Source organism: Diachasmimorpha longicaudata, chromosome 5, assembly GCF_034640455.1.
Source record: "Diachasmimorpha longicaudata isolate KC_UGA_2023 chromosome 5, iyDiaLong2, whole genome shotgun sequence".
Taxonomy (NCBI): Eukaryota; Metazoa; Arthropoda; class Insecta; order Hymenoptera; family Braconidae; genus Diachasmimorpha; species Diachasmimorpha longicaudata.
In genome coordinates, this window is record NC_087229.1 from 7803342 (window position 1) to 7816414 (window position 13073).

Consider the following 13073-nt stretch of genomic DNA (forward strand, 5'->3'; position numbering starts at 1 on the left):
TTTGGGAAATTCCTCGACTGCTGGTATTGACGATGTTTTTTCTTTCACGTTTTTCATGAAAAAATCTCGGAAGTTGAGCAATACCTTCAGAGAGTTTGCAATTTTTCCAATTATTTCCCCAAATTATTTTTGAAAAAACCGAGGTTTTGGTCAGTTGGTAATATCAATTGAGTTTTTGGTAAAGTAGTTGTGTTGTGAGGGTTCCTAAATCTATTGGCATCGCTGGAATCTCAATTTCGTTTCTCCTGTTATTATCCCTGATGATTTGCAATCCTCAGATATTCATGATCGATTGACAATGACTGATACGTTGACAAGGCATTTAGTGCTAGAGCATTGAGAGCCCTTTAGATCCAATGCAATCGTGATTCACAGCTGGACAATGTCGTGGTTTATGCCTTAATTGTATCTTCGAAATGAGCAGGAGAATCACCCGAGTGGTTCGTGTCGTCGCGTTCAAGGTTCCTCTCCCCCTCCTCTAATGGTAATCATTCCTCAATTATCGTCAGTGACATGTACATTGCCGGAGGCACAACGATGCTGATTGGTTTGTACATATAACTGTATCGGATATATTCCCCCAGTTGTACATGAATATTCCCTCTCTTTTCACTTGTATACGGAGGGGTCTGGCTTTTTGGCGCGTAAAATTGGAGTACAAATGGATTGTCCAACGACCGGATTTCCAATTAAAAATATTCGTCCAACTTCCACATTTGATTTACTTGCGTGTGCTGGTGACATTTCGGTTTTTTTTCCACCTCTGGTTCATCACGTTTTTTTAACGATCATTTACATGGAAAATTTTGCAAGTTTTTTAGGACCTCCTGGATTGGACGTCGAGGTATCTAATTACGAATTTTATTGGCTTGTTAAAAATTTAAGGGAGGCTTTGATTATGATTTGCGGCAATTGACTTTTCATGGTTTCAAGTAAAAAGATATGGGGTACACGTTACTGTTCTGTTTTAAGGAATTTTATTGACAGTAAAGGGTAGAAAAATTGGCAAGTGTTAACCCCATTGAAGTAATTCAAGTAATTTGAACGAAAATCATTCTGTGAGAATGGGCAAATGGTCGAAATTTCGTTCGCACACTTTAGTTGACAAATTTAATGATCGGAAGTAATTGAATCTGTTCTTTTGTCGCTGGTAAAGTGGAAGTGATACTGAAGTATTCTTAAAAAATTTCTGTCAAAGAATTTGAACTTGTACAGACTATCCACGGACGAATTTCTCTTTACCTTTCTTCTGCGATCATTCAGAAAATAATTGATGAAACCAACCAAGCAAAAATGAAATATTAAATGGATCTTAAAATTTGACAACGACAAACTTTTCCTCATATCCCGGATTAAATCTTGAAGAACTCATATCCAACTTTCATCACAAGGATATAGCGAGACGTCTTTCAGTCGAGTAAATCTGGCCATCCCATGATATTCGAGACCTCTTAGAAACGGAAAAGAGCCCACATTTTATATCTCCACTGTTACGCAACTTCCATTTGGCAGTGAAGTAGAGAAAACTCACCCCATTGAAGTGAGAGAAAAAATAGATGTGATAAAAAAAAAAACTGGCCAAGGATTTTTCACCGCTGAAAGATTCGTGCAGGAGCATGTAGCTGGGTGCTCTTTTACGTTACAAAAATAGATGAATCTCACTCACCCACTCAGTGTAGCACAGGAACCCCCTCAATCCACAGTCAAGAACCAAAAAGCATTTCTCCTCATCGTGTCACTGTCCTCATAGTTTATTCAAGCACCCTCACAATGGGTCGACTCACTCGACCTTGCGACATGAATTCACCCGCTCATTTTTTCTACATGTCTTTTCTTCGTGTGTACTTACTTCCTCGGTTTAGCGTCGATTTTTGGCCGACGGCAGTGGAGTGAATCCAAATAAAGGGAAACGTTGAATACGTTTAGTCAAAAAATTGTAGTAAATTTTGTGATGTCTACCGAAGGAAAAATACTTTCACAAAAGATTTAATTTTTCAACGGAAGAGTTCATCTCTTCGGAATTTTCATTATCTATGCGAAAATTAGTCCCCGGGAAGGGTTTAAAATAGGGGTAACTACCTCGTTCACTAATCACCGGAAATCATTGGAATTCTTGGTATCACGGAGATAACATCCCATTTTGCCCAGACTGTACAATTGTCGTAACAGTAATAAAAAATCGAGTATCTGACCTATTTCCGGTATTTCATCAGATGTCCTTGAGATGAAACCTTAAAATACTGAATTGTATGAGAGGTCATCTAACAAGAGTAATTAAACGTGCACGTATAGCAATCTCTTCCAAGAAAAGATCGTAAAAAAAAAGTTCTAAAAGGACCCTGAAAATACCCATCCGAAGAACAATTTCAGCCCCAAAGTAGTAAAACGTTTCCAGTCAGACGTTACAGTTTTCACTATCATACAAATATCTCAAGAATGATTGCGTTTAGGTGAAGGTATTGAGGAAGCCTCTGCTTCTGGGGAATCAGCCTCAACCTGGTAATGTTTAATTCAGATAAATTTTCCTCGTCGAAAATCAAAAATTAAAATTTCTACTGTGAAACAGGGACATTTTTCATAGAAACGTGGAACATCTCGTCAAAAGGACAATCCATTTATTTTCCAAATTAATTTCATTTCCGCGAATTACGAAAACGAGGAAAAGCTACTCCTTTCATATTTTTCATCTCTGTAACTTCGTTGTTCCATATTGGATGGGATTGGCGTAGAAAACAAGCGCCCAGATTTACGTTTCGTCGTGTAAAATATCAGGTGGATAGAATTGGCTGGTCGTTGGCGATGTACAATGCTTCGTTTTCGATGGCCGTTGGTTGTGAACCCTGTAATGAGTTTCGTGACCAGTGTCTTTCTCTCCGTCTGATTTCTCTCGTTCATTCACATTGCACATCCACCTACGCTCTGCAGAGCTTTGCGCATGTCAGTTGTATTATATATTAGTACCTGGGTCATGTACATGTATATTGTTCCTAAAGCATAATACACGTACGCATCGTTTTCAATTATGAAATTTAGCTGAAGGGAAAATTAACTGGCGTTTGAGTATGCTGTGCTTACGTGGCCGTTATTCAAATAATAATATCCCTGCCATATTGGGTTTTCCGATGGACGTTTTGGTGTTTGCTTTTATTATTATTTTGTCTTCTCTCATATAATTCATCTGTTGCTTATTCTCTCGATAAGAGTCCCGCAAAAATGATTGAATGGATTTCAAAAAAAATTCTTTCGCAAATCATATTTTGTTCTAACAGTAAAATCGCAGAGCTTCACATACAAACACTTGATTAATCGTCCCAGACGAATATTTAATTGGCAAAATTATATTTTTTTCGCAGTTCGTAGAATTTATGATGCCAGATCGATTTCTCGAAATACTCGATCACAAGTTTATTTCACACAGTCATGTTATGGTTGATAAGGTCCACTTTCGCGTACTTACAATGAAAATCAATTAATCAAACAAAATCTGAATTAAATCCTGAAAAAGCTCGAGAATTAGTCTTCGTTCGCTGATTGGAAAGTCCCACCTGCGGTCTTTGTTGATTAAGCCGTAAAACCACAAACGAGTCATCCGACCTTCTAACTTGTTCGCAGCTAACGAAATTTTATCCTTAAAACGAAATGTCCAACAACCTTTCCTCCTCCTCCTCCTCCTCTCCCTTAATTCCACAGATAATTCCGCAATTAACAGAATGTTAAATGGAATAACTCCGGGTATCGCAAAAAATTTTATTGTTCCAGAATTAACAATCTTCCTCTAGAATTCGGAGCTCGTGCGAAACTGTCCTTTAAGACCTGCTCGTTAATTAGCATAATAACTTTCAAAGGATAAAAAAAGCTCCACGGACAAGGGCCAAGGGAGGGGGTGAGGGGGTGGAGAGAGTGGTGAGAGAGGAGATGGGCGCGGTTCGTTAATTTTCCAAGAGTCAGATACACTGAATGAACTTTGAATATTCATACTCACATAATCTTACATAAAAATAATGTTTCAAATGGAATATATTATATACGAATGTGTACTTGAGTGATCAAAGGGCATTTCGAGTGCATTATCGTCGAGGGTAAATAAGTAAGTGGGGCGAGTGAGTATGATGGAGATTCCATTGGAGATTCGGCCTCTGATTTTTTTTTTTATCTTTGTTACTTTTATTTCTTACGAAGGAACGAGTGGTCTCCTCAAACATCTCGCGTCGTTTCCCTCTTTTTCATTTGAAAGGAGATATTTCCCGAGAGTTTTCCTTGGACTTTGCATTCGCGGTCGACTTTCCTCACTCCAGCCATCCGTTAATCTTCCGTCCTCACGATGTTTTCTTCGTTTTTTCATTGTTATCCTTGTTTTTTTAACGTCTCCGTGGCCTGGATCTACTCCTCCGCGCTACTCCTCCATCAAACCCGGTGCCAGAACGGCGCGACACACCGGCGCCTGTACTACTGGTTTCTCCAGTCAGAGCCACCAGTCTCCGGCGTTTTCATGTACAATTACGTTTGATATTTTATAGTTGCTAGTAAAATTAAATGAGCGTTGAATTGTTGAGTTTAATCATTTTGACGAGAGACGAAATAATTGTTTAATTGGGAGAACTGGTCGAATGAAATTTTTTTGGCATCAGAGAGACCATTTTGCCGAATCGATAAATTCTATAATCTAAGTTCGATTGGATTTTTGGTTTTCGTAGAAGCGAATGATTTCACACCAGAAAAAGTCCAATTTCATTGAATCGTAAACAGGAATAAAAAAATTCTGAATTAACTTAAATTTGAATTGTATTTAAATTCATAAGAAGTAATTGAATTTATGTAGGAAACAAGCACATTAGGTTAAGTAAATTTTGAAATAGTTTTACGGCATGATCGATGACATGCCGTAAAACTATTTCTCCGGCGATAAGAAAGCAAAGAAAATTGTCATAATAACGGAATGAATGATACGGTGAAAAGCCACTCGATTAATCGAGCCATCATTTATTACTACTTGAATGGAAGCGGTAGATAATATTGGGGGAGTTCTAAAGTGACGATGAAAATACTTGAGATGGAAGAGGGCTTTCATTTCTTCCTCAATTTTTTTATTTTCCCAGCACTCCTTACTCCCCATCTCTCGTTTTCAGTTCCTTTCAGCGGCGCAACCCCTCATCGCCCTATCTCTCTTAGCACTCCAGATCGACTGTCCTCAACTTTTTTTTTCTCCCTTTATCTCTGCCATCATTCCGCATAGGGAGAAATCTGTGTTCAGTGACAGTGGGTAGTTTCCATAGTTCGTACGGCGATTTGCTTCCAGCGACAAGCGAATGTCCTCGGGTTTCATATTATTCTCCGCTGTTTTTATGCTTTTGATTTCATTTCCATTGGTTCGTTTCGACTTTATGAGAAGTTCTCGTTTATGATGATTGAATTTGTGGAGGTATGAGTTTATTTCAGAAGCATACTCAGATAAAATGAAGTTTTCTCAGAAATAAGTCTTATATACTGGTGAAAAATTTTGCAGTAAAACTTTCCAGAAGAGTTTTGAAAATTTATTGTAAGAAGCCAGTGAAATTTCAGGGACTTTTAGCCAGTGGTAGAGTAGAAATCCGAGAGAGAGGGAGAGAGAAAGAAATTTTCAATTTACACTAACAATTACGCAATTAAATTTGACACACTGAACTGTTGCAAGAATTCCATATATTTTTCAATCAACTTTAATAAATTCTTCCTCTCTGGCGAGTAAAAAATATTTTACTCAAATAATATTGTATTTATCAGCCCGGACTCTCGCTAAAACCATTTGAAAAATTATCAGAAAAATATAAAAATCGAACAAGACTACATATCGATAAAAAATAAAATACAAGGGAGCCCACGAGGCGAAAGCGAGCTGAAAAGCAAAATAAAAAACACCGTGGGAAAATCATAAATCGGGCGCCATTGCCAATAAAGAGCCAATACAAGTGATATTTTTTTCAAAGCCCTAGCATCTTTCTGTATCATACATGTTATTTATTTTTTCTCCCATTCGAAAACTCTACGTAACTCCCTTCTTCATCCCCTTGCTCCCAATCATTTGTTATTCACGTGTACAGCGCTACTCACATTGCAGTCTTTTCCGTCCATGTATTATTTTCTTTTCCCTGGATTTTTCTATTTGAAAATGTCGATATCGTCTTTCATTTTATATTGAAATGGATTCCAATTCGAACCTTGCAATCATCATCACAATTGTGATTGAATTTAAAAAATAAAATGAAGCAACATTTTCCTGGAGAATTCTTTCACTGCCAGCTGCAGAAAAAAATACTTTAATCACCATAAAAATAAATATTCATTCATATGAAATTAACTATTCGTCATAAGGTCAATTTGACATTCGTTTAGGGAAAAATAAAAGCTTATGAAGCTGGTATCGACCTTTACATAAAAATAATTCCATTTAAATAGGCCATTTGCAAAATGTACAACTACACTTTTTTGTGTACAATTTCCTCCTCCACAATAGTCGCCAATTATTTTCTTGTAAATTTCCTCATTAAAAAAAATAGAGACCTCATGTCTGACTGAACTGCCGTACCACTACTGCCGAATCAATTCCGATTTGTCTCCCTCGTTTCTCGCAAAATGCACTCCTTGTTTTATATTAGTACCAATCTTACCCTGAACACTGCAATCATCAATGGCTCACACACACGTGGGACCAACCAACACACAACCCTTACCCTTTTACCCTTTCTCGCATACTATATATGCCCTTATACCCGACTATATCTATCGCTTCGCCGGTCGTTTCACAGATGTCGCTGTCCTTTTCCCGCTCGTACAATTTATCCTCATACTCTGTATACACACGTATAAATACACACGAAAGACAGGAAAAGTTTAGTCCTCTGCATTATCCCCTTGGCGATATTCACGCATGAAATCATTTCACTCGGCTATTTAAAAAATTTCTCGTCGATTCACTCCACAATTCTCGCATTTTCTCGCGCTGCTTTGGATAACGGGGGGTGGATACCAGCCCCTGGGAACAATAAAATAATCTCAGCATTGGGTCCAATGTTTTTCAGGTTATGGGAGAATTGGGGAATCGTGGGGGATGCCGCGTTGCGCAGCCAGTCGTGGCTACACCCTCGAGCGCGAGTCCCACCGAGTCTCAGTCGGTCGCGCACCCTCCAACGGTGAGGGTGAATAATCAAGCCCCATTGCAAGTTTCATTCACGTTTTTGGTTGTGACAGGCAATACCGGGAGCTGACTTGGAACGGAAATTTTTGATTGAACCGTGCGACAGGGAATTGAATAATTTTTTTTTTACGATATTTGCACGTGCGGGGAAGTGTGAGGGTAGTAGAATTGCTGTGGCCAGGTAAGAAGACTATTGTTTATCATGTGGGGATGGAGTCGGGTTAATTATGCGGTTTAGGGGGTGTTGGAGGGTAATTAATAGAGGATGTGAGGGGGTTTAGTGAATAGGGATTTGGGGATTTTATCATTGTTTTATTGTGCATTTCTTGGGGTTTAATTATCTGACGGTCTTCGCGATGTTTATTTCATTTTAATAATCATCCAAGAATGAAGTGCTTTTGCATATTTTTTTCATTAGTCAATCGATTTATTGGAACGTCGTTGATGAAGACTTGCGGTCGATGGAAATCTACCGCGAAATCGAAATTTTTCAATTACGGATGACCACGTGACTTCGACATAACCAAGTGCATATCCTTCCGATAATTGCCTGTCCATTAGGAAAATTGATTTCCTTAATTTACATCGATCAATCTTCTTTTTTTTTTCATTTCAATGCCCATGCACTTGACATCGGATAGAATTAAATGTGAAAAAAGGCCTTCAAGGGGAGGATTAGGGAGAAAAAAAGTGGGGGGAACGTGGATTTGATGCGTCTTAGGAGAGCGATCTACGTTTTATCCTCGGGTGCTTTGGAAGACTGGAGAATGAATGCAATAAAAAGTGCTACTGAGATCGTAAAATTCGTCGCTCAGCACCGACAACAACGCGCTCCCAATTTTTACTTGATTTTTTTTTTCCGTGGGGCATTCGGTAAACGGAGTTTGCACGTTTTCACTTTATGATGGACTGTTTCGCAAACTTGCAGATTTTTAGAGTCGCACGTGCCAGTCTATTCATAGGGATGTGTTATTTTTATTAATTGGGAAGGTTTGTTTATTGAGAATAATGTTATGTCATTTCTGAGAATATTTTAAACGGCAGGAAATGACGAAAAATCATATAGAGGAAATAATTTCTTGTATTGACGTGAATTCCTTTTTCGTAGCAAGTAGGAATGCTTGAATTTCAGGTGTCTCTTGTAGAGGTCCTTCAGACATTAAACAAGCTGTGAATAAAATGAAAATTTGTCGAAACTACAAAGTTGAATTAGAATGCAGGCACCTTTTCGTCGAGAATTCAGACAAAGTTGCATTTTATTCAAACGTGTGTTGTGAAATATATCCACAAAAGGTGGATGAAATTCAGACTTCGTGGCGTTCGCTTCATACAAAAAGTTGCTACATAAAAAAATGTAATTGCAGAAAATTACGAGCATATTCTGGAAATTTTCATTTTGAAACAGTAGGAAAATGTTTCCAACAGTTAATTTCTCGTCATAAAAAATTTTCCGGGAATGGTAATAAATTCGTACGCATTCGCAATTTTATGAGAACCCCCTTCACAGTAAAAAATGAATTCCGCCTAAAATTTACTTGCAATGATATCTACATGTCAGTAATATGCAATTTTTGAAATTTAATTAACCAATTGTAGGATGGAAAATAGTTGAATATATCCTGTGGTTCACGTTAAATCCTAAAAGGCAATTAAGTTCTAAATAATAATATCCTTGAAGAGGATACACATTATTAAAAAAAAATAAATTTAAATGCAAATCATGCATTTCTCCCTACATACTGATCACTCTCAAGTATGAGCTATTTATGAGAGTAATAGTCCCCCGGGAAATTCAAACTTTTATTACTCCATGTAAATGACCCCGTAAATTGTTCATCCTAAAGACTAAAACAGTAAATAAAAAACTATTGATTGATGTTTATTCGTCGGGTATCGATGGCAGGCAATACCTCCGAATATTGCTTTGGCTTGCATGAGCATAGCACTTCAAAAAGGAGTCTGCTGGCCTCCTTCATATTCATTTGGCCCCCTTTTCTATCCTCCTGAAGCCATTCCACGTCCAGTTGCACCTGGAAAAAGTTTTTCGCCGTGAACCAGAGGGCAAAGTGCCCCAGCCATTCTCAACTATCCTCATCTCTTCCACTATCTCTCTCTTTCTCTCACCGTAAAAGTGGCCTCTCAACCATTTTCAACTCCCCCACACCTCTCATTGAAAAGGTAAACGCACTACTCCTCTGTGTTGTGTTCACTGGCTGTTGGTGGTTTCAACCCACGGACGTTTTACCATGGTCTCGAGTTTCACTGACAGAGCAATTTGCATCCTTCTGGTTTTGGCGTGGTAATACTTATGCTCGTTTAGGATAAACTTACGACAAGGGAAACTGGAGGATTCATGTTACGGCTTTTAACGGGAATTTATCATTTTTTAGGGATTTGTGGGCTGAGTGCGATGGAATATTGACGACTCGAGGGGAAAATTTTGGTTTTTTGTAACTGCGGAATTGTGATATCGTGAAAATTTCCTTCCGTGCATATTTGCAACTAAATTAATATGTAATTTGCTGTATCAAGCTCAGCCACATCGCATGGGATGAACTGGAAGTGGTTTATTTTTAGTCGAGCTGCTGTCGCAGAATCATATTACGCGAGATTATATTGATCATGGCCTTTATGGCCTGGATCATATGATGTCAGCATCGATTTGGGTGGGATTATTTTGTCTAGAACCTTCTTTATCAGGATTACACAACGTATCACTGGGTTTTAGGGGAAATCTGGTGAACCACATTTTTCTTACAAAAAATCTCGAGATATCTCATGCGGAAATCAGATGGTTTTCAGATAAATAAGGAAATTTATAGTTAACACTAATGTGATTTTGAAGGATATATGCGATGTAGGGTGACCAGGTCGATTTGGGGACAGAATTAACTACTTCAATTGCACAATTCGAGATTTTTCTGTCAATCAATAATTGAAAAAGAAATTTAAAAGGTCTATCACTTTCAGCAACTGGTGTGTTAAAATACCCCAGTACCGTATACAAGAATCATGGAGACGGTTAAGTTTCGAAATTGTCAATGCACATATTCAAATTACAAATTACTGAAATAATAATGAATAAACTAATCGATTGATAAATCAATAATTTAATCAGGAATACTGACGTTTATTGGATTAATTGAAAACCCCTTTGATGAGAGTTATTTACGTAATGAAAGATGTCCAGTTCCATAGTGTCCAATATTTATTTCATTATCAATTCAACATTTCACAAAGAAAAATGGTAAATATTTCAGTGAAAATCCGCTGAACGGTCAGACAAACGCGCTGCGACCCAATTACCCCTCGCTTCGTCCTTTAAAAACTTCATCAATCAATCGTGACAAGAATCAATCCCTCTGTTAACCATCAAGTAAATTCCCCTGTAATTTAAATACGAGAAAATAGAAACACCGGAAGCCTCTAATGGTGTTATCACCATCCGATCAGGCAGGAAAGCGCATCAAGTGACCGCAGTGTCAGATAATACGGAATTTCTCTCTTTCTCTCTTTCTCTCCCTCGCTATTATACGTTTTTCTACACCTTCGTCTATACCTTTAAACCCGCGTGGTATTTCCATTGCTCCATGTCTGTGTGCTTTGTCCGTATTAACAGGCATCATACGTGTGCCAATTTTTTTTTCTCGACCGTACTCTCCTCCATTTATCCCTCAGCAGTGAATAAAAAAAATAAAAGTGTGAATACGGGGAAAAAAAGATGAGCAGAGGTAGTCACCCCTTCTCCCTCATGAAAAGTGGTGACTGAATGCATAGAACAATTTCGAGAAATTTCAATTTCCCCGAAATTGCTCAATGACAACTCGTGTGAAAAAAAAAAAGAGATGTTACACTTGAATTTACGCTAATTAGCTTTTATGCTCAACAGCCATCGTGCTGTTGGATTACGAAAATAGGGATTCACTCGAGAGTGTGTTTTTTTTTTTTGGTCCATTGGGTGGGTAATCCAGGTGAAAAGCACTTGCAGTATTTATTTATTCAATGGAACGAGGGGAAATGGAATGGAATTTCGGTGAAAGGAAGATGTTTAATTCCCGTTATAAACTTTTGTGCAAACGTGGGGAAGTAGTTTGGGAAACTTCGATAAGGAAAATTAGTGTTCTGAGGGTGGGGTAGGAGAAGAGGGTGTGTGGGGGTGAAAAAGCTGAGAAGTTCTGTAACCGTGGGATATCTTTGTGAGATTCGTATCTGGAAAATGTATAACATGAAAAATTATCGGTCTCCGCTGGAAAAATGTAAACATTTGACTTGTACTCCCTGAATAATCTTCAGAATTAATTCAGTGGCAAAGCCGGCTTACGACCATTTAGATCTTAGCTCACTTGCTCAAACCAATTTTTATTCTGTATGAGATGTCATTGGTTTTCCGATAATTCAACGACAGGAAGAAGCCCGATGTTTTGATGAGGTAGCCACTTAACTTCGTCTTTCAATCTCCCCTGTTTCATCCTGTTATTCCCTATTTATTCCAATTGTCGTATGTATAACCTGCAATGACAAAGAAAAATGGGATGCGGATGGGCGGGGAGAGAAGGCCAGAGAAGTCTGTAGCTTTTAACCGTCGCCAAACGCCAGGCGTCGCATATTTTTCAAGCAAATTCCTCATGCAAATTGGCATTGTTCGCGTCCGGCTACCGTCGGACTCGAGACTGAGCGCGTTCACTGAAATTTAATTTCAGCCCACTCTCTTTATTCATTTTAACTCGTGCATTGTATGCATCGGTGGAGAAACGACTCTTTGGTACAAATGAAGAAATTAAAGGGATACAAAGGACGGATTTATACTTTTTGTGGTGAATTTATCACTTTTTGCAGGGGACAAAAAAATTCTTGTTATCTCTTCATTTCGTTCATTTAATTCGGAATATTTAAATGGTAAACGATAATTCGAGAATAAAATTATGGGTGGTAATGAAGGAGGTCATAGGGGGGAAGAGGATTTGATTTATTTTGAAATTATTTGATTGCGTGACAAATATGGATTTTTTGGTTCGAATCTTCATCGAGCGAATTTTTTTTCCGATTAACAGTTCTTACAACCTTCAGCAGTATATTTGGAGTGTGACAAGTAGAGTCCTCGATTACTGTTTCCAGAGTAAAAAATAATTTTATGCCTTTCGTGCTGAAAATCTGAAATGACAAAATTGGGTTAATTGCATAAACGCCAAAGAGTTAAAAACTATCTCGATGGGACTCAGCGGGAGTAGCAATCGTGTTAAATCCGTAAAACTTTTTCTCCCGATCGAGGCCCCTCAAGAGCTAAAATGCGACGTAATCTCACATTAGCATAATCTGAGTTCAACGAGGCGTAGATGAAAGCCGAGGGCATTGCCAACTCTCCCAAGCTACAAGTCCCGATATTTCCCCGTGAATTAATGAAAATTGTTGTTGTTAGCATCAATATGTACTACCGTGAAACGTAAGAGGAAAGTCGAGTATATCGATAGTTGGAAATGAGAAAGACTCGTTGGGTTTATGTCCTCGGGGATAGTGCGTTGGGAGTTTAGTCACGAGGGAGACTGCATTAGATGGTACAAACTAGTGAGTAAAGCTGATTCGAATGTTGGAGACTAATTTTCGGGATAATTTAAAGCACTTGTTTCGTCCGTGTTTATGAATTCATTACGAGTTTGTTGGAAAGTCAAGCAAAACATTCGTTAGAGGAACAGATGGAGATTATAAATTCGGGATTTTCTCAACGAATTAATTAAGAAGTTGATAGAGGATAGGAATGCCATCAAAAAATCGTAATGTCCAAAATAAAAAATTATAACAAAATATCCCTCACTAAAAAAATGACATGTTTCATTGTGTTATATCACTGGAGCTGTATTTCCATCGAAACTTTTTTCATTTAGAACGACACGGTGGGGGGAAAAAA

General features: G+C 38.1%; 1 protein-coding gene across 7 annotated transcripts in view; it reads left to right on the forward strand.

The window, feature by feature from the left end:
• Nucleotides 1-13073, forward strand: part of LOC135162882 (uncharacterized) — an 80440-nt gene that overhangs the window by 6030 nt on the left and 61337 nt on the right. Inside the window, exon 1 of one of the 7 annotated variants that reach the window (XM_064121804.1) lies at nucleotides 7138-7352. The exons of the other annotated variants lie outside the window; for them this stretch is intronic. The gene's annotated coding sequence lies outside the window, so the exon portion shown is untranslated. Of the gene's footprint in view, nucleotides 1-7137; nucleotides 7353-13073 lie in introns of those variants that run through there. 7 annotated transcript variants of the gene reach the window in all.